This window comes from Bos taurus, chromosome 2 (assembly GCF_002263795.3).
Source record: "Bos taurus isolate L1 Dominette 01449 registration number 42190680 breed Hereford chromosome 2, ARS-UCD2.0, whole genome shotgun sequence".
NCBI classification, from domain to species: Eukaryota; Metazoa; Chordata; class Mammalia; order Artiodactyla; family Bovidae; genus Bos; species Bos taurus.
This window is the reverse complement of record NC_037329.1, coordinates 77,843,235-77,869,921: the sequence shown is the minus strand read 5'-3', so window position 1 is coordinate 77,869,921 and position 26,687 is coordinate 77,843,235. Positions and strand designations below refer to the sequence as shown.

General features: G+C 36.3%; 1 long non-coding RNA gene across 1 annotated transcript in view; it reads left to right on the top strand.

Annotated features, from left to right (window-relative positions):
- Window positions 1–1,492: 1,492 nt before the first annotated feature.
- LOC112442359 (uncharacterized) overlaps window positions 1,493–26,687 on the top strand; it is an 87,672-nt gene continuing 62,477 nt past the window's right edge. The window contains exon 1 of the long non-coding RNA XR_003030471.2: window positions 1,493–1,606. This is a non-coding gene — a long non-coding RNA (uncharacterized lncRNA). The remainder of the gene's footprint in view (window positions 1,607–26,687) is intronic.

Genomic DNA, 26,687 nt, shown 5'->3' with positions numbered 1-26,687 from the left:
CTTTATTGACTATGCCAAAGCCTTGGACTGTGTGGATCACAATAAACTGTGGAAAATTCTGAAAGAGATGGGAATGCCAGACCACTTGACCTGCCTCTTGAGAAACCTATATGCAGGTCACAAAGCAAGTTAGAACTGGACATGGAATAACAGACTGGTTCCAAATAGGAAAAGGAGTATGTCAAGGCTGTATATTGTCACCCTTCTTATTTAATGGAATGTTACTCAGCCATAAAATGTTATTTGCAACAACATGAATGGGCCTTATCATACTAAATGAAGTAGGTCAGACAGAAAAAGATGAATATCATATGATATCACTTATATATGGCATCTAAAAAAAAATTATACAAATGATTTTATTTATAAAACATAAACAGCTTCAGAGGTAGAGAAAACAAGCTTATGGTTACCAAAGGGGAAAGAGAGTGGAGCGGATAAATAAGGAGCTTGGGATTAATATATGCACATTGCTATGTATAAAACTGATAACCAAAAGGAACTACTGTATACAAGGAACTATACTCAATATTTTGAAATAACCTATCAAGGAAATCTGAAATATATATATAAACTCAATCACTTTACTGTACACTTGAATTTAATACAACATTGTAAACTATTTATTTCAATTTAAAAAATTCAAAAGAAATAAAAAATTGGACCCAGTATGAACATATGAAAACTTCTGGGAACAGATTGAAAAGTATTCTCTTTCTCCTACAGTCTTTTTCTGATTCCTCTGCTCCAGGAGATCAGATTTCCGTTCTGTTTCCCTACCATTTCACCCCTTTTTCTTCATTCCTACTTTTCTCACAGGAGAACCTCAGAGGCTTTTCCAAGGGCAGATGCCATGTACATTTGTCTAAGAATAGCCTCCCACCATGACGACAGTTTCCTTCATAGCTCAGTCAGTAAAGAATCTGCCTGAGGTGCAGGAGATGTGAGTTCTATCCCTGGGTCGGGAAGATCTCCTGGAGAAGGAAATGGCAACACACTCCAGCATCCTTGCCTGAAAAATCCCACTGATGGAGGAGCCTGGTGGGCTGAAGTCCATGGGGTTGCAAAGAGTCGGGCATGACTGAACAACTAACATATTACTATGAAGACAGAGAATTCAAAGGTTGGCTGTGTTGACTTGTATCTCTCTGTTGCTGCTGCTGCTGCTAAGTCGATTCAGAAGTGTCTGACTCTGTGCGACTCTATAGACGGCAGCCCTTCAGGCTCCACTGTCCCTGGGATTCTCCAGGCAAGAACACTGGAGTGGGCTGCCATTTCCTTCTCCAATGCATGAAAAGTGAAAGTGAAGTCACTCAGTCGTGTCCGACTCTTCACAACCTCATGGACTTCAGCCTACCAGGCTCCTCCCTCCCTCCATGGGATTTTCCAGGCAAGAGTACTGGAGTGGGTTGTCATTGCCTTCTCCAGACTTCTCTGTTGAGCTCCACCCAACTCTCCCAGGTGACTCCCATTGTTCTGTAATTGCTTACCTGTACAGCCCCTGCCTCAGGGAAGACTCCATCCAGGCCTTCCACCTTTGCAGCTCTATAGCTCAGGCTGGCATCTCATACAGAGGAGCAGAAAAAAATCTGGTGACTTATAGTATGTATGTATGCTTCAAAGATTCATTATTATTATTATTTTTATTGGGGTTACTTTTATTGAAGTGCACTTGATTTACAACATTGTTAGTTTTGTGGGTACAGTATATTGATTCATATATATATATATATATATAATGCATATATATATTTAGATTTTTTCCATTATAGATTATTACAAGATATTGAGTATAGTTCCCTATGTTACACTGGAGGTCCTAGTTAGTTATCTATTTTTATATATAGTAGTGTGTATATATTACCCAACTCCAGTACTCTTGCCTGGAAAATCCCATGGATGGAGGAGCCTGGTAGGCTGCAGTCCATGGGGTCGCTGAGAGTCGGACACGACTGAGCGACTTCACTTTCACTTTTCACTTTCATGCATTGGAGAAGGAAATGGCAAGCCACTCCAGTGTTCTTGCCTGGAGAATCCCAGGGACGGGGGAGCTTTGGTCATGACTGAAGCGACTTAGCTGCAGAAGCAGCAGCAGTGTGTATATTAATCCCAAACTCCTAATTTATCTTTCTTCCCCACCCTTTCCTCTTTGGTAATCATTAGCTTATTTTCTGTGTCTGTGAGTCTGTTTCTCTTTTGTAAATATGTTTCCTTGTAACTTTTTTTTTTTTTAGATTTCACAAATAAGTGATATTATATGATACTTGCCGTTCTTTGTCTGACTTACTTCACTTAGTGTGATAATCTCCAGGTCCTTCCATGTTGCTGCAGATGATACTATTTCATTCTTTTTTGTGTATGAATAATATTCTACTGTATATACAAACCACATCTTCTTTATCCATTCATCCATTGATGGACACTTAAGTTGTTTCCATGTCTTGGCCATTAAATGAGAAAAAATATCCATAGAGTGAATAGTGTCTCCAATGAAGCAAAAGCACAAGAATACTGGTACTTAATGGGGTGAATCTAAGACAAAAGGGAGCCCCCGCATGGACAGCAAGTATGAGATGCAACAAAAGCTGCATTTAGGCTTCGTTGTCTCAATACAATCAAGGAATTTGTGGAGGCAAAACAAAGCACCACAAAACAACAACAACAAAAACTGGATTTTTGCTTGAAATAGTGATAATTGATCATTGTCCACAAGTTTTCACAGATGTGTGTACCACATCTATTAAATTTCTCCCTTAAATCAAACTACATTTGCTTTGCATTCAAACTGAAGAATCTAAAACATAACTTCTCTACTTCATCGATAAGTAATATTTTCTGAAATCTTTATAGAGGAAGGAATGGATATTTTACTTACTCAGTGGGGAGGATATTTGGTATTCATCACAAACACTTTTACATTAAAAAAATAGTCAATTCCACATTAAAAAACATGGTAGAGTATATCAGAATTACCTTGGAACTTTTTTGAAAAATGCAAATGTCCAGACATTGTTATTTTTATCCAAAGCTCCAGATGTGTTTCTTATGAGCATCCATGTTTAAAAACAACTGAATCATATGAAGATATTTCACTTTTATCTGGTTTGTTTCACTTTTTCTAATTCATATTCAGTGATCCCATTTCATTTTGCTTATGTTCTCCAATTTCTCTGTCTCTTTTTTGTTGTTGTTGTTCTTTCTCAAGCCTTTATCAAGTGTAGTAGAAAAGCTTTTGTACACACACACACATTTTATATATATAAATATATATAGTATGTGTAATATAAATAAATATATAGATAGATAGTATGTATATATTTGAGAAAACTTACCAATTTTTGCATACCTAAAAAAATATATGACATTCTGATTCCACTTGATAACTTTTGGATTCTGCTTGTTTGATTTAGTTTGAATAGAATGCTAGATAGATTTCAGATTTATATTCACTCAAAACTTGGATATAGTTCCATGTATTTTAGCATCTAATATTATGGCTAAAAGACTAGAATGTTTATTTTCTTAGTGATTTAAAAAAAATTTGAATGAGGTTTGAAATATCTAATCCAGTTCTAAGAATGTAAAGAAATACTATGTTGTATGAAAAACAAAACAGGAAATTAACATGTGATACAATATTATTAAATAAAGTTTAGATTTTATTCAAATTTCAAAGAATTTTATGCTAGTGTCCATTATTTATTTTCATACCTTATTCAAGATTCCACATTACATTTAGCTGCATTGACCACTTTCAGGTACATACAACAAATTATGGTAAATTCTCTTTTCATTTTTATTCTGTTAAAAATATTTCCTAATCTTCCTTGTTATGGCTTCTTAGATACATCCATCACTTATTAATAAAAATGGACATTTAATTTATAAAGTATTTTTTAAGTATCTTTGATATTAATTTCTCATTAATACTTTCTGTAATCACCCTCTGTGTTTTTTCAGTCTTCTTACTTTATTGAGGCTTTCAATGGCTAAGTCAAATATCTCGCTTGGTAAATGTAATACTGCACTTGAAAATATGTATGTTACTTTCAAATATCTTTTGATATTCATTTCTAACCTAATTCCACAGTGATAAGAGAACAGACTCTGTATGATTTTAATATCTTTAGGCCATGAAGTTTCTGCACCTTGTTTTATGCCCCTGGATATGTTCCAGTGTCTCCTAGTTTATAATCTATTGGAGTGTGAATAGAATTTATATCCTACTGTTGTGTGAATATTGTAAAATTCTTAATAATATTGAATAAGTCTATGGTGCTTTTTAGGTCTACTATATGCTTCCTCTTTTCTGTATATTCATTGCATTAATTTTTGAGAGTTTAATATTGAAATTCCAACTAAAAATCTTAATTTATCTACTTAAAAATAATTGTAATATATTAGCCAAAATAACATGGTGGAATAATGAACTTCTCATATCAAAGTGGCGTATTTGTCAATCACAGATAAAACTAACATGTATAACCTACTGTTTAATCCAAATAAATCATAATTGCTTACCCATAAGTTCATTTCCACAGAAGTGAGATAAAATGATGTCCAGTATTAAATTTATTCACTGAGATATCAGCAAAAGGAAATAGAAATATCATAAGGTAATGGAGAGGAAAGGGAATGTGAAACTCATTTGTTTCTTTGAGAAAACATGCTGCTAATGAGCCCCTAACACACCATTTGCCAAGAAATAATCAGCGTAACAATCACATTTGATGCCTTTTGTTCATTGCAGTTGGTTAGTTTCTTAACTTTTGCTGAAAGAGTAAAAATCAAGATTAGAACACTATCATGAGTATTTACAATTCTAAAGGACTCTAGGATTGCAAAATTTGGCAAGAATTTTTTTTTTTCATCATGGAGTTCAAATACTCATGTATTCTTATTTATCCTCAAACGTTACTGACTGTATTCCTACTAGAGCAGGCACTGCCCTGTATTATGGAGACACAACAAAAGTGCATATCACGGTATATCTGTGGTGGAACTAGATATGCTTGGTGCTTTTACAGTGACTGACCAGAAGAGTAAAGGATTCTGTAAGGTAGTAGCAAAGAAAACAATATGATGGAAAAGTTAAAGTCTCAGTTTATTTATTTTTAAAATATATAACAAATTCAGTGTTAACATTTTAGTATTCATAAAAAAAGAAATATGAACAAGTGTTATGTACAGATAACATAATTCTAAAAGACACTGCAGAACACTATTGTCTAAAGGTCACCAACATTAGTTCATAGTTATTGAATTCCAGATTTACTACTCAACTTCTGTCAATCTTCAAAACAAGTTTAGCATCCAATAGCTGCTTCATTTACTGAAAAGAACGTTGAATGACAGTCAAGAGCATGTGGTCTGGTTGCTAGGCCTATTAGCTATGTGGTCTTAGATGAAGTCCTTACATTCTGAGACTTAAGTACATAGACAACAATAACTATTCCACCTATCCCTAGAGCACTGGCCAGACCAACAAAAGATTGGGTATTCTTGGGCTTTCTATATGACTGCTAGAGGTTAGTATCCCAATCCCCCCACACCTCAGTGGGCTGGGTTCTGGTCAGGTGCAATTGATCCCTGCAACTCCTATCAATTTTTTTTTCTTGTTATGAATAGTAGCATGGGACTTTTACAATGCTTTTGGAAAGGATGAGAGTGTAGGAAAATTATAGAATAATCTGAAGAATGCAATGAACATATCTATCCTTAGCCCCAGGCAATAGGCCCTTCTGGGTTCTCCAAACCTCATCCACTTTGACATGTTCTACTCTTTTATTCATCATCCTCATTCCCAGGTGATGTTGCTGTCCTCTGAGACTATATTTTGTCTTGTTCATTTTAGTGATCCCTATTCCTCCATCCAGAAATCTTCTCCTGCCACCAACCCAAATACTCTTCCTGCCTGAATCCTACTCACCTCAAAATTGATCTACAGTTCTCCACTCTGGGGATCTCAGGACCACTCAGCTTCCAAAGGCTCTCTCCTCTGATCACTCAGGTCACTTAAATTCTCTGTGGTTTTGCAAGATGCTTGTCCATCACTATGAAATCCAAGTTATCCATTATATGTATGTTTTACTCCTAGCTCAGCATTAATTATCTTCTTGAAGGGAGGAACTGTGCCTTAAATGTTGTTTAATCACTCAGCACCTCATGCAGTGTCTTGGTGATAGACTTATAGGAAACAGATATCACTCACTGACAGTGTACTAGGTAGAAATCTCAGAAATGTAAATGTGAAAGATAAAAAAATTTATCTTTCAAACTTACAATTACAGATGAGACTATTTTTTGATCACAATGAAGAAAGTAAAATAATTATAAAATGTAATTTGTAAAAATGACTGTCCTTTCACTGAAATAGAATTATATTAATCTCACCCTGGCTGATTCCTCTTAGCAGTATGTGAAAGGCATATGTATTCCTTTTGTTAAAATATCACTATTTAGGTTTTACTTAGCAAAGAAAACCACAGATACAATGAAAAGACAATGTACTGAATGGGAGAAATATTTGCAAGTGTTATGGCTACTAAGTAGTTAATATCTAAAATATATTAACAACTTAGATATATCAATGTAAGAAAAAACAAACAACCCAATTAAGAAATGGGTGGAAGACCTGAATTGACACTTTTTTCCCCCACAGAAGACACGTAGGCACATGAAAAGATGCTCAACATTGCTAATTATCAGAGAAATGTAAATCAAAACTACAAGATATCACCTCAGAACAGTCAGAATGGCTTTCATTCAAATGACCACAATCAACAGATGTTGGTGAGGATGTGGATAACAGAAAATGCTTCTTTATACACTATGGGGATGTAAATTGGAGCAGCTAATGTAAAAAACAGTATGGAGTTTCCTTAAAGTACTAAAAAACAGTACTACCATGTGATCCAGCAATTTCACTCCTGAGTATGTATCTGAAAAGAACAGAACAAAAAGAACAAAAGAACAAAAACACTAATTTGAAAAGATACATGTGTCCCAATGTTCATAGCAGTATTGTTTACAATAACCATTATATGGAAGTAATCTAAGTGTTCATAAACAGATGAATGGATAAAGATGTCCTACATGCACACACACACACACACACCACACACACACACACACACAGAGTGTCACTCACCCATGGAAAAGAATGCCATTTTGTCATTTGCAATAACATGGATGGAGCTGGAGGGTATTATGCTTAGTGAAATAAGTCAAACAGAGAAAGACAAATACTTAATGTTATCACTTATTTGTGGAATCTAAAAAAGAAAGCAAACTACTGAATATAACAAAAAGAAACAAATTCACAGATGTAGAGAACAAACAAGTCGCTACCAGTAGGGAGAGGAAAACATAGAGTGGTAAGATAGAAGTAGAAGATTAAGAGATGCAAACTGTTATATATAAAATAAATAAACTGCAAGCCTATATTGTTCATCACAAGGAATATAGCCAATATTTTATAATACTATAAATGAGTATAACCTTTAAAATTTGGTAATCACTATTTTGCATACCTGAAACTTTTATAATATTATAGATTGACTGTATCTCAAAAATATTGCTTTCTAAAAACTCTATCAGCCCTTGAAGATATATATTGTCTTCCTTTCAATTAAGAGATTAAAAAAGAAAATCTCATGTCTTTCTCGTAATAGTATTGTTTAAATTGGATGTGAAGCCAGTGTGTGGGTTTGCAGAGGCTTGTGAGATCTTTCAAAGTATAAAGCCACTGAGGAAGCTGCCTCATCAAACATAAATTTTTAGAATTGATACTCCATACAGAATTTTAAAGCTAGAGTGCTTCTTTTCCACTTCTGAACTGAGAATTACACAAACTAAGGAGAAAGTCTTCTTCCTTTAAAAACTAATGAATTACTATTTGTCATTTTGTTGTAATCATCTTTCAGTTGTGCAATAATAATAATACATTGTTTCTTCTATTACTACCTGAGTAAAATAATTAGCCTCTGCAAATGGAATGATTGCCTTTGTCAGAAACAAATCAATTTCCATAAGGACCACTTTAAAGACCCTTTTAATAATTTAATTTTGTAGATGAAATTAATTAGATAACTATATATAAAAACTATCTAGCTCATTGATTGTCGCTTGTGTCACTAGTTACAAAATTTACATTCAAAAATATACAAAATGAAAAGAGTCATACTAAGAAAAATATATACTGTATGATTCCACTTATGTAAATTAATCTATATCTTGGAAAGCAGATGATTGGCTCTATGGATAGAGGCTGAGGTGAGGAATTACTAAGGAACATAGGAAAACTCTAGGAATATACATGGATATGTTTATTAACAATGATGATGATTTCACAGGTATTATACATACGTTAAAAGCATAAAGTTATATGTTTTATGTGTGTACAAATATATTGTATTCCATTATATTTCAATGAAGTTGTTAAAATAACATTCTTAAAGTACTTTCATTATACTAGATAAAATTATCAGTTTGAGACCATCTACTTTACAGCCCCTAACCCTGTTGCCCTAGCAGTGCTTTCCGTCCAGCTCGAAAAGACATCAGCTTATACTCATTGCCCAAATTAATCTATGACCTGTTGGAGACAATAACTTCTCCTTCTCATTTTAAACTTCAGTGTCATCATAACCAAGCAGGACTTTATGAGAACTTCCCAGAATAGGCTACTACCCATGTTCTCTGTCTGCCTTTTGTCTGTAGAAAAATTTAGTCAAAGAATAAGTATAATTAGAGAAGAGATGAAGTGGAGAAAGAAAGGAAAACAATTGAGCAAGACAAAATAATAAAACTTTATCCATTAAATAAGTCAAGGACATTTAGCTGTTCCTCAGGAACTGTGGATAATATTCGGAGTCAAATCCTTTGAGCTGTTTTGCAGATACTGAAACAACTATGAGGTGGGAGAAATTAAATGTATGCTGCCCATAAGCATGTGGACCCCAGGCTGGAATCAGAAGGTTGATAGTGCTGACTCCCAACTACCTCATCACCAACCAATCAGAAAAATGTCCATAAACTGAGCATGCCCTGCTCCTTGAATACTATAAGACTCCTCAATACCCACTCCAGGGTGAGACACACAGCTTTGAGGGCATTAGCGCACTGTAACTGGCAAAGAAATAAAGCTATTCTTTTCTGCTTCACCCAAAACTGTGTGTTTCTATTAGGTACTAGTGGACAGAAGCTGAGTTTTGGAAACACTTTCAGATTTTTTTCTACTCAAATCTGTTCTAAAAAAGCACCAACATTATATTCAGCACAAAAAGTATTTAGAATCCCAAATACATTCACACACACATACACATTTCTTTCTTTTAGCAATTACCGAAATGCACAATCAAAAGGATAAAATTACTTACTGAATTGGCAGGCATCAGGATGAATGAAAAGCAGGTTAGAGTGTGATATATTACACTCAGGTTCAGCCTTGCTCAAATCATGTATGTATTCACGCATTCAGTCGATCTCTTACTCATTCATGTGATAAATATTTTGAAGACATACAATAGGTGAGGCTAGGAGTTCAGTTTTGACAGTTCAGAGACAAATATAATCTCCTTTTCCTTCTAATCTCATAAAAGAAAGGGAGTAACAAATGAATACATATTAACAGTATAATGTGAATTATTAACAAATGTCTAGTAAAAGTCATATTATCATACAAATATGCCCCTTCCTGTTTTTCTTTCACAAGTACACCATTTTCTGTGTGTCTCTAAATATTATGTAGAATGCCTTATATTTTTAAAATTTATATTAAAAGAATATATAATTTCTGGAATAAGAGAATCAAGTACTCAATTCTTTAGAGAAGTCATAGAGGCTTTCTGGAGAAGGTGATGTTGAATCTGAGTCTGGAATGTTGAATATTCAGTGTTAGTATTGTTAACCTGTATATGTGATGGTATTAACATTTCTTCCTTGTAAGAGAAAATTTCCTAAGTAAACGTCCCCATGTCACTCATAAAGATGCCCATATCACTAAATTATTTAGTATTGATTTACATTTTCTTACTCATAAATTTCTGGGAACCTTAAGACTACCAGAATACTCTACTGAGCTTTAGCAAAATAGATACAAAAAACAAAACCAGCATTTTGCTTCCCACACTGGGTGAGAACTTTAAGTGTGTATGGAATTACGATAATATGAAGAAATTAGAATTGGAAATAGGCATGCATCATCTTTAATTTAGGTTCTACCAGTCATTTTTCCATTTGACCAGAAAATATTAAAACAATTTTCCTATAGCTTGGCTAACCAGGTGTAAAAAGCTCCCCCCCCTTTTTTTTTGAACACGTATGCAGAAATATGATGATACTCCAAGCTTCTTCCTCAAGAATTTAAGCAAGTGGGCTCTAATGTGAAGAAAATGAATCAAAAACAAATCTCAAAAATCTAACCAAAAGTATAACATTGAATGTAAATATTTAAAAAGAGAAAAAATATCTAAAGCAAATAATCTAAGTTTCCACATTAGGAAACTAGAAAAACTACTAAAGTAAGAAGAAACATAATAAAAAGGATTAAAACACAAATGAATACAATTGAAAAAATAAAACCAAAGACATAACAAACAAAAGCAAAAGTTCTTTGAAAATATCTATAAAATCAATAAGCCTCTAGTTAGATTTAATAAGAAAAAATGATAACACAAATTGCTAGAAAAAGAAACGAAAGAGGGCTATCACTACATATCACATGGTAATTAAAAGGATAAAAAAGGAATAAGTGGACAAGATCTAATAACCTAGATAAAATAGACCAATTCCTTGAAAGACAAAACTGCCAAAACACACACAAAAATGAAACAAACAATCTGAAAAGGCCTATGTCTATTAAATAAATTGAATCAATAATTAATAACCTTTCAAAACAGAACATGAAGCTCAGATGAGTACAATGGTAGATTTCTCCAAACATTTATGAATAAAATATACCAATTATCTACAATCTTTTCCAAAAAACAGAAGCAAAGGAAATACGTTCTAACTCATTCTACTGCTAAGCTGCTTTAGTCATGTCCCACTCTTTGCAACCCCAAGGACTGTAGCCCACCAGGCTCCTCTGCCCATGGGATTTTCCAGGCAAGAATACTGGAATGGGTTGCCATGACCTCTTCCAGGAGATTTTCTTCATGCAGGGATCGAATGGGCATCTTTTATATCTCCTATATTGGCAAACGTGTTCTTTACCACTAGTGCCATCTGGGAAGCCCAGCTCATTCTAAGACCAGCAATATTTTAACAACAAAACCAGACAAAGACATCCCAAGGGCAGGGGGAGGGAACTACTAATACAAGTCAATATCTCTTATGAACATAGATGCAAAAATATCAACAAAATGTTAGTAAACCATCCAAAAATGATAATAATGAATTGTATACCATGGTTAAGTGGAATTTATGCCAGGTATGCAAGTCTCATTCAACATTTGAAAATTAATTAAGGTAATTCATCACATCGACAGTCTGAAAATGAAAAACCTCAGGATTATACCAATTAACACACACACACACACACAAAGCGTTTGAAAAAATCCAACAGCTACTCATGAGAACAACTCTCAGAAAACTCTGAATAGAGAATTTTCTCAACTTGATAAAGACTATCTCCAAAAAGGTCCAGCTAAAACCATACTTGGGCTTCCCAGTTGTCTTGGTAATAAAGAATCCACCTGCCCAGCAGGAGGTATAAATTCAATCCCTGGGTTGAGAATATCCCTGGTGAAGGAAATGGCAACTCACTCCAGTATTCTAGCCTGGAAAATCCCAGGCAATATAGGAATCTAGCAGGCTGCAGTCCATGGGGTCACAAAAGAGTCGAATATGTCTTAGTGACTAAGCAACAACAGCAATAATACCACACTTTTTGGTGATAAACTTGAAACTTTCAAATTCTGATAACGTAGAAGGTGAGGATATCTCCTCTTACCACTCCCTTTTAACATCATACTGAAAGTCCTTGCAAATACAAAAAGGCAAGAAAACAAAAGATATACAGACTGTGGAGAACAACATAAAATTGCTTTTCTTTTTCTTTTCTTTTTTTGGCAGATGATGCAATCATCTATGTAGAAAATCTTAAAGAATAAAGCAAAAAAGTCCTGAGACAAATTATTATAGCAAGATCACAGCATACATGGTTAATATACAAACGTCAATTTCTTTCCCATATAGCAGCAATAACCCAGAAGAATTTGAAATTAAAATCACGGTATCATATTTATTAACACACCCTACCCTGAAAAATGAAATGCTTAGGTAAATCTAACAAAATAAATATAAAATGTATATAAAGCAAACACAAAATTGTAATAAATTAAATCAAAGAACTAGATAAATGGAGAGATATATCATGTTCATGGAAAAGATGACTCTATATTATCAAGATGCCAATTCTTCCCAACTTAATTTATAGATTCAATGCAATTTTAATCATAATCCTGCTCCTGCTGCTGCTGCTAGGTTGCTTCAGTTGTGTCCGACTCTGTGCGACCCCATGATGGCAGCCCATCAGGCTCCCCCGTCCCTGGGATTCTCCAGGCAAGAACACTGGAGGGGGTTGCCATTTCCTTCTCCAACGCATGAAACTGAAATGTCAAAGTGAAGTCGCTCTGCCGTGTCTGACTCTTAGCGACCCCATGGACTGCAGCATACCAGGCTCCTCTGTCCATGGGCTTTTCCAAGCAAGAGTACTGGAATGGGGTGCCATTGCCTTCTCCGAATCATAATCCTAGCAAGACATTTTACGGATATCAATAAGAAGATTCTAAAGTTTATGGGGAGGTTCAAAAGATACAGAATAATCTTCAAAATATTAAAGAGAAGAAGTTGGAGGACTGACAACACAACTTTAAGAATTAATTTGCTGTTGTTGTTTAGTTGCTAAGTCATGTCCAACTCAAGACCTACTTTAAAGCTACAATAATTAAAAATTTGATATTGAAACAAGTTTAGACTAACAGATCAATGGAACAGAGCAGACAGCACAGAAATAGACACATGTAAATATAGGCAATGGATCTTTGACAAAGAAGCAAAGGCAATACAAAATTATAAAGATAGTATTTTCAACAAATGATGAAAAAACTGGACATCCATTTGCAAAAAGTGAATCTAGACACAGACTTTATAGTCTTCACAAAAATTAACTCACAATGGATCACAGACCTAATTGTAAAATTCAAAATGAATCACAGAACTAATTGCATTATTCTAGAGGATAATAGGAGAAAATCTACATGATCTTTGGAATGGTAATATATATTTAGATAGAACATCAAAAAACATCTGTGAAAGAAATAAGTGATAAGCTGAGTCAGGTAACATTTTTAAAACTTCTATTTGAACAACAATATCAAGAGAATTAGAAGAAAAAACACTATGAAAATATAATTTCATAAGACACATTCAATATGAAAAATGTTATCCAAAATACACAATGCTCAACATCAAAAACAACAGAAGAAAAAATCTAAATAAATAATAGACATAAGACCTTAACCAACACTCTCCATAGATGTGCAGATGGCAAATAAACATATGAAAAGGTGCTCAACATCATATGTTATTCAGTTCAGTTCAGCTTAGTCGCTCAGTCATGTCCGACTCTTTGCGACCCCATGAATCACAGCATGCCAGGCCTCCCTGCACATCACCAACTCCCGGAGTTCACTCAGACTCACTTCCATAGAGGTGGTGATGCCATCCAGCCATCTCATCCTCTGTCGTCCCCTTCTCCTCCTGCCCCCAATCCCTCCCAGCATCAGAGTCTTTTCCAATAAGTCAACTCTTTGCATGAGGTAGCCAAAGTACTGGAGTTTCAGCTTTAGCATCATTCCTTCCAAAGAACACCCAGGACTGACTGATCTCCTTTAGAATGGACTGGTTGGATCTCCTTGCAGTCCAAGGGACTCTCAAGAGTCTTCTCCAACATCACAGTTCAAAAGCATCAATTTTTCAGTGCTCAGCTTTCTTCATAGTCCAACTCTCACATCCATACATGACCACTGGAAAAATCATAGCCTTGACTAGACAGACCTTTCTTGGCAAAGTAATATCTCTGCTTTTGAATATGTTATCTAGGTTGGTCATAACTTTCCTTCCAAGGAGTAAGCGTCTTTTAATTTCATGGCTGTAGTCACCATCTGCAGTGATTTTGGAGCCCCCCAAAATAAAGTCTGACACTGTTTCCACTGTTTTCCCATCTATTTCCCATGAAGTGATGGGACCAGATGCCATGATTTTTGTTTTCTGAATGTTGAGCTTTAAGCCAACTTTTTCACTCTCCACTTTCACTTTCATCAAGAAGCTCTTCAGTTCCTCTTCACTTTCTGCCATGAGGGTGGTGTCATCTGCATATCTGAGGTTATTGATATTTCTCCCGACAATCTTGATTCCAGCTTGTGCTTTCCCCAGCCCAGCGTTTCTCATGATATACTCTGTATATAAGTTAAATAAGCACAGTGACAATATACAGACTTGACTCACTCCTTTTCCTATTTGGAACCAGTCTGTTTTTCCATGTCCAGTTCTAACTGTTGCTTCTTGACCTGCATACAGGTTTCTCAAGAGGCAGGTCAGGTGGTCTGGTATTCCCATCTCTTTCAGAATTTTCCACAGTTTATTGTGATCCACACAGTCAAAGGCTTTGGCATAGTCAATAAAGCAGAAATAGATGTTTTTCTGTAAGTTTCTTGCTTTTTTGATGATCCAACGGATGTTGGCAATTTGATCTCTTGTTCCTCTTCCTTTTCTAAAACCAGCTTGAACATCAGGAAATTCACGGTTCATGTATTGCTGAAGCCTGGCTTGGAGAATTTTGAGCATTACTTTACTAGCGTGTGAGATGAGTGCAACTGTGCGGTAGTTTGAGCATTCTTTGGCATTGCTTTTCTTTGGGATTGGGATGAAACCTGACCTTTTCCAGTCCTGTGGCCACTGCTGAGTTTTCCAAATTTGCTGGCATATTGAGGGCAGCACTTTCACAGCATCATCTTTCAGGATTTGAAAGAGCTCAACTGGAATTCCATCACCTATGCTAGCTTTGTTTGTAGTGATGCTTGACCTCACATTCCAGGATGTCTGGCTCTAGGTGAGTGATTACACCATCGTGATTATCTGGGTCATGAAGATCTTTTTTGTACAGTTCTTCTGTGTATTCTTGCCACCTCTTCTCAATATCTTCTGCTTCTGTTAGGTCCATACCATTTCTGTCCTTTATCGAGCCCATCTTTGCATGAAATGTTCCCTTGGTATCTTATATGTTATTAGGGGAATTCAAATTAAACAACATGAAACTATTACTTATTAGTAATATTTAATTTATTATTTATTATCTAATAAATAACACTTAGTAGAATAATCTAAATCTGGCACAATGATAACACCAAATATCCATGAAGATGTGGTACAATAGGAACTTTCATACATTGCTGATGGGAATGTAGACTCATACACATAGTTTTGAAAATAGTTTGACATTTCTTATAAGACAAATTATCTTCCTACCATGTAATACAGCAATTGCATTTCTTTGGTGTTTAATCAAGGAGTTGAAAATTTGTGTTTACACAAAACTCCAAGCAAAAATGTTGATAACAGCTATATTTTTAATTGCCAAAACTTGGAAGCAACCAAGATGCCTTTCAGTAGTTGAGTGGATAAATATATGTTGTGGTAAAATAGGAAATGAAGCAATCTTCAGGGTTAAAACAAAATGAGCTATTAAGTTGTGAAAAGAGACTGGGAAATCTTACATATGTATTTTAAAGTGAAATAAGCCAATCTGAAAAGGCTAACATACTGTTGATTTCAAGTATATGAAATTCTGGAAAAAGCAACACAATGGATACAGTAAAAAGGTCAATGACTGACAGGGAGAAGGGGGATGATAAGTAAGCACAGCTCAGGATATTTTTCAGTTCAGTTCAGTTCAGTTGCTCAGTCGTGTCTGACTCTTTGTGACCCCATGAACTGCAGCATGCCAGATCTCCCTGTCCATCACCAACCCCCGGATTTTACTCATATCTATTGAGTCAGGGATACCATCCAACCATCTCATCCTTTGTCATCCCCCTTATCCTCATGCCTTCAGTCTTTCCCAGCATCAGGGTCTTTTCCAATGAGTCAGTTCTTTGCATCAGGTGGACAAAGTATTGCAGTGTCAGCTTCAGCATCAGTCCTCCCAATGAATATTCAGGACTGATTTCCTTCAGGATGGACTGGTTGGATCTCTTTGCAGTCCAAGGGACTCTCAAGAGTCTTCTCCAACACCACAGTTCAAAAGCATCAATTCTTATGTGTTCAGCTTTCTTTATGGTCCTACTCTCACATCCATACATGACTACTGGAAAAACCACAGTTTTGACTAGACAGACCTTACACAGGATATTTTTAGTGCAGGAAGTATACTCTATATGAGATTATATTGATGTATATATGTTATTATACATTTGTCCAAACCCATAGAATGTTCAACACTAACAGTGAATTTAATATAAAGTCTGGACTTTGGATGATCATGATACATCAGTGTTGATAGAACAATTGTAATAAATGCACCCCTCTGGTGTGGAATGTTAATAACATATCAGGGGAAGCTATGCATGTGTTGGAGTAGGGGATATGTGAGAAATCTCTGTATCTTCCTCTCAATTTTATTTTAAACCTAAACCTTGAGTTTTAAAAAAGAAGGAAGCTGACTATTTCCTAGATCCTTCAGAATATCTGAAATGTTTAGTTGTGGCATATTTTATGTGTGTATCTAGGTGTTTATTCATACTCTTTAGAGGGAAGAAAGTTTGTTCTCATTGGCATTGCTGAAAGTCTTTTAGGCACACAATGTGGAACCCTTTCCTTTTCCTCCTCCATGCTCCTGAGGCATATTTTCTTCTAATAAAGAGTGTTGTGAAGTATTTGTTGATTTTATTTTTTTCTCCTCTCATGACTGCTGTGGGCAAAAGCACTGACATTGATCTCATTTCAAAGATGCCTTGTCCTAAGGCTTCTAATCAGCACAAAGCTGTCAGTTTAAATTCCCCAAGAAACTCTCCTGTGTTAGGACTTGATGTAAGAAATGGCACCAGGAAATGGAGAGCACAGAAAAAAGAGACATACTGTATTCCAGACTCATCAAGGATTCATTTTCCAACCAAAATCTCTCATCAGGTGGCCTGATCATTTCTCATGGGTTTTGCAGTGTCCTTCACTAAGTGACCTCTTATTTAGGTTTCAAGTTCAATTTGCTTTTCCAGATAAAATGACAAAGAAAGTTGTGGTGCAATCAGATTAAGTGTAAATACAGTCCTGAAGGGGTAAAATATGACTTTGTATGTATTTTTCTTTCACTTTGCCTTAATATTTCATTTATTGCCTATCTATTTACAATTAAGTAGTTAAATAAGTACTTTTTGAGAGCTAACTATAAACACTGGGTAAAATTCAAACAGTTTCTGCTTTTATTCTTTTGATGTGTTTAAGATCTACTGAGGATATATTGCTATAGGAAAGTCAAAGTTGTGAAAAGTCCTCAGCACTTTATTCAGGATAAAAACCTCTGATTAATTAAGTGAAATGAGCTCTTTTAAAATCCCATCTTCCACTTCAGTAATAAAAAGTCTAGGAAACACTAATGTTAACACCACACATGCTTTCAGTAATGTGGCTTTGGGGAAATACACACTAGTATAAGTAACACGCTAGGTGTACAAATTAGCGTGACCATTATAAAGGGAAATCTGGAAAGACATGAGAATGAAAGAAAAATTAGCTTCATTTCCATGTCTCTGAAGATATACCACCAAAATTATAAATCTACATGCACACAAGATTATTTACTGCTTCACTTTTCCTCATAATAAAATATTGGAAATTATTTTCATACTCATTTAAAGAGATTGGCTGAATAACCTGGCTCACCCATCTGTTATAAAATAAAATTACTAAGAAAAACTAAAAACTGCAAATTAAAAATGTATGTTATTTGTGTAAGAAAATATTGGAAGTGAAATGCGTGGTGAACTCATTTTTTGCTGAAAAGAACACTAAAAGTAAAACACAAGTTAATGAGATTGATGAATTATAAAGGGTGGATATGAATGGGATAGAAATATTGAGGTTGGAGGGAAGGTATCTCTTTGATTTATACATTTTTGTATAGTTTTAACTAAGGAAACTGGTTCAGTTCAGTTCAGTTACTCAGCATGTCTGACTCTTTGCGACCTCATGACCGCAGCATGCCAGGCCTCCCTGTCCATCACCAAATCCCAGAGTCCACCCAAACCCATGTCCATTGAGTCGGTCATGCCATCTAACCATCTCATCCTCTGTCATCCCATTCTCCTCCTGCCCTCAGTCTTTCCCAGCATCAAGGTCTTTTCAAAAGAGTCAGCTCTTTGCATCAGGTGGCCAAAGTATTGGAGTTTCAGCTTCAACATCAGTCCTACCAATGAACACCCAGGACTGATCTCCTTTAGGATGGACTGGTTGGATCTCCCTGCAGGACTCTCAAGAGTTTTCTCCAACACCACAGTTCAAAAGCATCAATTCTTATCTGTTCAGCTTTCTTTATGGTCCAACTCTCACATCCATACATGACTACTGGAAAAACCATAGCCTTGACTAGACAGACCTTTGTGGCCAAGTAATGTCTCTGCTTTTTAATATGCTGTCTAGGTTGGTCATAGCTTTCCATCCGAGGAGTGTCTCCTAATTTCATGGCTGCAGTCACCATCTGCAGTGATTTTGGAACCCAGAAAAATAAACTCAGACGCCGTTTCTACTTTTTTCCCCATCTATTTGTCATGAAGTGATGGGACCAGATGCCATGGTCTTAGTTTTCTGAATGTTGAGCTTTAAGCCAACTTTTTCACTCTCCACTTTCACTTTCATCAAGAAGCTCTTCAGTTCCTCTCCACTTTCTGCCATAAGGGTGGTGTCATCTGCATATCCGAGGTTATTGATATTTCTCCCGACAACCTTGATTCCAGCTTGTGCTTCCTCCAGCCCAGTGTTTCTCATGATATACTCTGTATATAAGTTACATAAGCACAGTGACAATATACAGCCTTGACTCATTCCTTTTCTTATTTGGAACCAGTCTGTTTTTCCATGTCCAGTTCTAACTGTTGCTTCCTGACCTGCATACAAGTTTCTCAAGAGGCAGGTCAGGTGGTCTGGTATTCCCATCTCTTTCAGAATTTTCCACAGTTTATTGTCATCCACACAGTCAAAGGCTTTGGCATAATCAATAAAGCAGAAATAGGTGGTTTTCTGGAACTCTCTTCCTTTTTCGATGATCCAGCAGATGTTGGCAATTTGATCTCTTGTTCCTCTGCCTTTTCTAAAACCAGCTTGAACATCTCGAAGTTCAGGGTTCATGTATTGCTGAATCTTAGCTTGGAGAATTGGAAACTGGTTAATATGTCTCATATTTTCAAATATAAGATGAACTTGACAAAGATGGAAAAACAAAAAACCTAAAAATTAACTCAAACCAAATGATATAACTGTGTTTCAAATAGTCATTGTAACTACCCTGAAGGAAAGGAGTAGCCTTCAAATGCACTATTTTCATCACAATTCTGTGGTTACATTTTAATTTTCATATATGATTATTTCTTGATGATTACTGAATGAAATCTCCAAACTATTTGAAAGGTATTTTTTTTTCTTTGTAATGCACAGTGCATAATGGTTTTCCAGAAAAGATTTACTCAATTTACTAGCTTTTTGTGTCCTACACCTACTATTGCATTCATTGTCCTAAGGCTAAATAAGTTCCATGTTGTAGAATTTCTTTATCTCTGAGGTCAGACTAAAAGGTGAAGACATTCAACTCCTCCTCTACTGAAAATATGCATACACATAGACAGCAATACTTCTCTCCTCAAATGGATTCAGCCTTTGTTTCATATTTTCCAGGAAATAAAAGATATCTTGTCTTTAAGAAACTTTGGCATATTTTTGCCTTAAAATATAAGCTCAGAATTTGGTATGCTGGAATCCTCTATGCCTCATGTTCTCCAATAATAAGAGAAGTGTGTAGAAAATACTGTGTGTCCAGAAGTACTCTGACATGTTTAACAAGTCTAGTAATAAAAGAATGGTAAAGAGCATGGTCCATTATCTGTGACTCACCAGGAGTCACCAAAAGGCAAGTGGGATTTAGCATTTTCCCTGCAGACACCTGTCAGGTAAGCAGCAGAGAAGGAGAAAAGAAGAGTTTATGATCTCTTTTTCCCAGATCTTCACTCACTCTTTCCCTCAAAGCAGTTACCCTAACATGCCCTTTCCTGTTACAAGTATTGATCTGATACATAAAAAAATAATGTTTGAATGATGGCAGGCATTTCATGCTGCTATTCAATACAAGGAAAGATTTCCTTCCTGAAACTAATTGATCATGACCCGAGGAAGGGGATCTTATCAGAGTCAAGAAGATAAAATACTAGCTTTCAGATGAGGTACTTGAAGGACACATATTTGGTTCATTAAATTGTGTATGGCTGTCTTTAGGAATCACATTCTTCAAAAATGCTACACAACAAAGTTCAAATTTGATTGTGCTCCTATGCCCAGTGGATCTCATCAAATGGTACAAGTTTTTTCTCTTCCAATGTCCTTGGTAACAGCTTTCAATGGAGCATGAGGATACTTAGAGAAATACTTTTTGTCTAGTGGGATATGAGCTGGGAGGTTTTTTCATAGAATAACCTACACAAGAGTTGTTTTATTTTTCTCTGATCTTTGTCGATGACTAGAGAATGACAAATGATTGACTAGCATTCTCCTGCCTAACTAAGGAAATATATATCTCTATTTCTAAACATCAGAGAGGGAAATAGTCTGATTTTCCATATCAGGAATTATTTGCATCAGGCTCAATCATGAGCATCTGCCCCTGTCTTCTTCCCTTTTCATATTCATTGCAGCTTTTTGAAATGCATTTCTCTGTATTTTTGGTTTGGGTAACTTTTTCCTCCTTCTCATAACCAGGTATACCTTTCTGCTGACCACCTATTCATTTAGGGATCCTTTTATGCCTCCTGCAGTATCCAGATTGTGAGTCAATCAAAAGAGTTGTCAGGCTGTTTATGCAGACCATGTACTGTCCTATTCGTTGATATATCTTAAGATGAGGAAACAGTGGAAACAGTGTCAGACTTTATTTTGGGGGGCTCCAAAATCACTGCAGATGGTGATTGTAGCCATGAAATTAAAAGATCCTTACTCCTTGGAAGGAAAGTTATGACCAACCTAGATAGCATATTAAAAAGGAGAGACATTACTTTGCCAACAAAGTTCCGTCTAGTCAAGGCTATGGTTTTTCCAGTGGTCATGTATGGATGTGAGAGTTGGACTGTGAAGAAAGCTGAGTGCTGAAGAATTGATGCTTTTGAACTGTGGTGTTGGAGAAGACTCTTGAGAGTCCCAAGGACTGCAGGGAGATCCAACCAGTCCATTCTAAAAGAGATCAGTCCTGGGTGTTTTTTGGAAGGAATGATACTACAGCTGAAACTCCAGTACTTTGGCCACCTCATGCAAAGAGTTGACTCATTGGAAAAGACTCTGATGCTGGGAGGGATTGGGAACAGGAGGAGAAGGGGACGACAGAGGATGAGATGGCTGGATGGCATCACCAACTCGATGGAAATGAGTTTGAGTGAACTCCGGGAGTTGGTGATGGACAGGGAGGCCTGGCGTGCTGCAATTCATGGGGTCGCAGAGTTGGACATGACTGAGCGATTGAACTAAACTGAATCTACCCATAAACCTGGAATCTAAAAGTCAATGTACATGGAATCACTTATTTAAAGACCATCAGTCAATCAATCAAAATAGATGATAGATGCCCACAGCATCCTTGGTAGTCAGATTTTTACATGTTGAATGAAACCCAAATAATCAAGTGTCTGTAATTTCTAAGGCATCACACAAAACGTGCTGAATGATCAAATTGGAACAATTTCAGGAAGCACATTACAGGTATAGGTGAAATAGTCGATAATGGCAGGTGAAGGTGAAGTGGTTCAACCCTGTCTGACTCTTTGTGACACCATGGATTGCAGCCTACCAGGCTTTTCCAGCCATGGGATTCTCCAGGCAAGAGTACTGGAATGAGTTGCCATTTCCTTCGCCAGGGCATCTTCCTGACCCAGGGATCGAACCTGGGTCTCCCACATTGTAGACAGACGCATTTACCCACTGAGCCACCAGGGAAGTCTAGGTACAAATATGGTCCCAACCACCCTATCATAAATACCAGTAGGATATTTAATTGCACATAACCTGAATCTGCCAAATAATTGTTTAAAACAGTGCTTGTAAAGCTTGTGCTTGTAAAACATGTAGCTGACTTAAGTGGAAATCTAACACACCATGTGGGTTCATTGCCTAATGGTTTAATGTGTGGATTTTGCCATAACAATGACTTCCTTGGTGTCTCAGATGGTAAAGCATCAGTTTACAATGTGGGAGACTGGGGTTCAATCCCTGGGTCAGAAAGATCTCCTGGAGAAGGAAATGGCAACCCACTCCAGTATTCTTTCCTGGAAAATCCCATGGGAGGAACTTGGTAGGCTACAGTCCATGGGGTCGCAAAGAGTAGGATATGAGTGAGCGACTTCACTTCCACTTTTTGCCATAAAAGTGAATAGCAGAGGCAGGAAAAGTAATCTAAAGACAGAGAAGGAAAATAGAAATTTCAGCTTATTTTACCTATAAATCTATTAATTTATTTATCCATAGACATATATGATGATATTTCTTTTTCAACTGGTATCAGTTATATGGCAGAAAATGATAGACCTAAACAGACATTTTCTGGAAGAAGACATGCAGATGGCCAAGAGGCACATGAAAACATGCTCAACATTGCTGATCATTAGAGAACTGCAAATCAAAACTACAATGACTTACCACCTCACACCAGTCAGAACAGTTATCATAAAAAGTCTACAAACAATAAATGTTGGAGGGAGCGTGGAATAAAGGAAACCCTCCTACACTTTCTGTGGGAATGTAAATTAGCACAGCCACTACAGAAAACAGTAGGTAGGTTCCTTACGAAACTAAAAATGGAGCTACCTTATGATTCAACAATTTCACTTGTGGGCATATATCTGGAGAAAATGTTGGTTCAAAAGGATACATATACCCCAATGTTTGTTGTAGCACTCTTTACAAATACACGGGAAGTACATGCATAATGGTATTTTTTTATAGATATTAAAACAGAACCTAAAAAATCATTGAAGAAATGTTAAATCAGAGTAATAAAATTGTAAGGTGTATAAAAAGCTATGTGGATATTGAGGAATCATCCTCCATTTCCAGCTTGCTAATTTGTGTTTTGTTTTTGTTTGTTCATTGTTTAGGGATTTTATTTATTTATTTTGTTTGTTTGACTTGGTTATCTTCCAACCAAACTTGTAAAAGAAAGTCTGTGAAACAGTTTTGAAGAAACTGCAAGCACAACATTTTTCAGCTAATTTACTAAAATAGCACATCCATAACTGAGAGAAAATGGTTAGAGGCAAAAAGGGAGCTGTATTTCCATGGACCTCTGAGCATTTAAGCCTGTGTGTAATCAGTTTACATTCAAGAGAAATCAGTGTTGAGCTATTTAGGTGACACTCTATGTCTTGAAAATCTTGGTTATTTTGAATTTTTTTTAAACAAAGACTTCAGGCTGTCCTAATTAAATAAGAGAAATTTTATTATCAGCAAAGATGGCACTAGAACCAAGGTAATTTTAGATACTAGAGGTGTTTTCTTAGTTTGGGAAAAGTAAGAGTAGGGCTAGAAGAAAGAGGGGTTCACATTTTTTGTAACGACATCAAGGAGACTTAAAAAGCACTAAAACCACCAGAGCTCCTGAGAACAAAGTGAAGTGGTCGATTTCTGTGTTTACTTTGGCTTATCACCTAATTTCTCAAACACCATAAGTTTACTTGCCTAAGAAATCAGCTCATCAACCACATTGCAATCAATGGTTGTCATGGTGAGGATATTTCTGGAATTATCTTCAGGACCTTGCTTGGTCACCACAGCAAAATTGCTCACAGACAACAGCTAACCCTTTCAGTATGGGTAGACTTGTAGCACCTGTGGCTCAAAAAATCTTAGATTTGGAGGGATTTTAGAGATTAGCTCATTATCTCTCCATATAACCTGTTAAAGATAGGCAAATGGAGAGCAAGGGAGAGACTTAACTCGAGTCCCAGGAAGACTTGTCCCCAGTGACTCCATTATTGTAGTCACTTCAATAAATATTAACAGGAGCCCACTATGTGGCAGGACTAGGACTATTCATATTTCCTAAACTTCACAGCCCCTGCTTTCAGGCTGACTTAAAAGAGGAATACAAAGGAGACATAGAAAAAGGAGCTTCCTGTCATTGAAGCTGTGCTCCTTGGAGGTAGATCACCTTTTAGGAGCTGATCACATAAAAGATGATTGCTTTCTTTTTATATTTCACAGATCTGCAGCCAATCAGAAGTTCTGATCTGTGGTGCACCCCCTTATCTCCTGATGCACAGTTATCCCCTATTCCTTGAGGACTGGTTCTATATGGTAATATTTTGTATAGCCAATGCACTGAATTTTGATCTTTTTAGAGGTCTGTCTTGAAGAAGAATGACAGACAGTATGAGGCAAGATCAGATAAATCAACAAATATCTGAGAAGTGATTCTCAATCTCACTCCCAACACCTATTTAAACATTTTTGACTTATTTCCTCTTTCATTGTGGACAGCAATGCACACATTATCCTGTCTTCCCTCTACCACTCTCTCAAATACCATCTTAATATGGTTCAGGATAAAGTGACAGAAAGATTTGGGATTGACTTATGAAAAACATTTTTTAGAAAATTTATTCCAAAAACTACATGACTTCTAGTCTCTACAACTATGAAAAAATAAAATTCTGTACTTTAAGCCACCCAGCTGCAGTATTCTGTTATGGAGGCCCTAGAAGACCAATCGCTATTTATATGCGGACAATACCCAAATGCGTGTTTCTAAACCAGGTTCTTGCATGTTTCAAAACCACATCTGCAGAACTAAATTAATGCTCTCTTCCATTCACAATGGATTTCCCTGATAGCTCAGTTGGTGAAGAATCCACCTGCAATGCAGGAGACCCCAGTTGGATTCCTGGATTGGGAAGATCCCCTGGAGAAGGGAAAGGCTACCCACTCCAGTATTCTTGGGCTTTCTTTGTAACTCAGCTAGAAAAGAATCTGCCTGCAATGCGGGAGACCTGGGTTTGATTGCTGGGTTGGGAAGAGCCCCTAGAGAAGGAAACAGCTACTCACTTCAGTATTCTGGCCTAGAGAATTCCATGGACTATAGAGTCCATGGGGTCACAAAGAGTTGGACACCACTGAGTGGCTTTCACTTTCCATTCACATAAGTTTATATTTCCACTATTTTCTCTCTTCATCCACCTAGCTACATCCAGTGTAAATCTACATCTAACTTTACACAACTGTGTTACTCTCACATCTCATACATGATTAAACTCTGTCAATTTTGCCACCTAAATGTTTATTGAATCAGTCCACTTCTCTCCATTTCTTCCAAGTTGGTGTAAACTAGCATTGTTTCTCATCCATACTATTAATAATATTACAATAACCTTTTAACTGGTGTTCCTTGTTTTTAATGTTTACAGTCTGCTCTTTCTACAGCTCACCTACCCCATTAACATCCTTCATTCCACCCTTTCGTTGATTTATAAGAATGATAACACTGAAAATGATTTCAAGGCAGTTCTAGCCAATTGGTTGGAAAATCAGTTTACCAAAAACCTTTTGCTGAATTGTGAGGATTTCTTTTGTATTTTTCTTTGACCCCAGCTCCTGTTCTTGTATCTGACCTTGGATCAGTCCCTATTTTTTTTTTATTAAAGAATAATTGCTTTACATAATTTTGTTGTTTTCTGTCAAACTTCAACATGAATCAGGCATAGGTATACATATATCCCCTCCCTTTTGAACTTCCCTCCCATCTCCCTCCCCACCCCATCCCTCTAGGTTGATACAGAGCCCCTGCTTGAGTTTCCTGAGCCATACAGAAAATTCCCATTGGCTATCTATTTTACATATGGTAATGTAAGTTTCCATGTTACTCTTTCCATACATCTCACCCTCTCCTCCCCTCTCTCCATGTCTACAAGTTTATTCTCCAAGGCTGTTTCTCCATTTCTGCCCTGTAAATAAATTTTTCAGTGCTATTTTTCTAGATTCCATATATATGCATTAGCATATTATATTTCTTTTTCTCTTTCTGACTTACTTCACTCTGTATAATAGGTTCTAGGTTCATCCACCTCATTAGAACTCACTCAAAGCTGTTCGTTTTTATGGCTGAGTAATATTCCATTGTGTATATGTACCATACTGCTTTATCCATTCATATGTTGATGGACATCTAGTTGTTTCTATGTTCCAGCTATTGTAAATAGTGCTGCAATGAACAATGGGATAAATATGTATTTTTCAATTTTGGTTTCCTCAGGTATATGCCTAAGAGTGGGATTGCTGAGTCATATGGTGGTTCTATTCCTAGTTTTTAAAGGAATCTCCATATCATCTTCCGTAGTGGCTGTATCAGTTTGCATTCCCACCAATAGTGCAAGAGCACTCCCTTTTCT